Source organism: Brassica oleracea, chromosome C4 (assembly GCF_000695525.1).
Source record: "Brassica oleracea var. oleracea cultivar TO1000 chromosome C4, BOL, whole genome shotgun sequence".
Lineage (NCBI taxonomy): Eukaryota > Viridiplantae > Streptophyta > Magnoliopsida > Brassicales > Brassicaceae > Brassica > Brassica oleracea.
In genome coordinates this window covers 27,520,859-27,521,103 of record NC_027751.1, presented here as the reverse complement: position 1 = coordinate 27,521,103, position 245 = coordinate 27,520,859, and positions in this window count along the sequence as shown.

Here is a 245-nt window from a genome sequence, read left to right as displayed (position 1 = left end):
CCGGATTCACTAGTAGCGAGAGTTCTTCGGGGAAAATATTACCGTCTGAGTTCGCTGTTGCGGATTGGCGCAACAGATACCCCATCGTATGTATGGACGAGCATTATGGCTGCGAGGAAACTATTACGACTGGGCATCAGAAGCAAAGTGCATTCAGGGAATGAAATTAATGTGTGGTAGGATCTTTGGATCCCTTCGACGCCAGCTAGACCGGCTCGCACCCGGGCCCAGGAGTAAACCCAAGG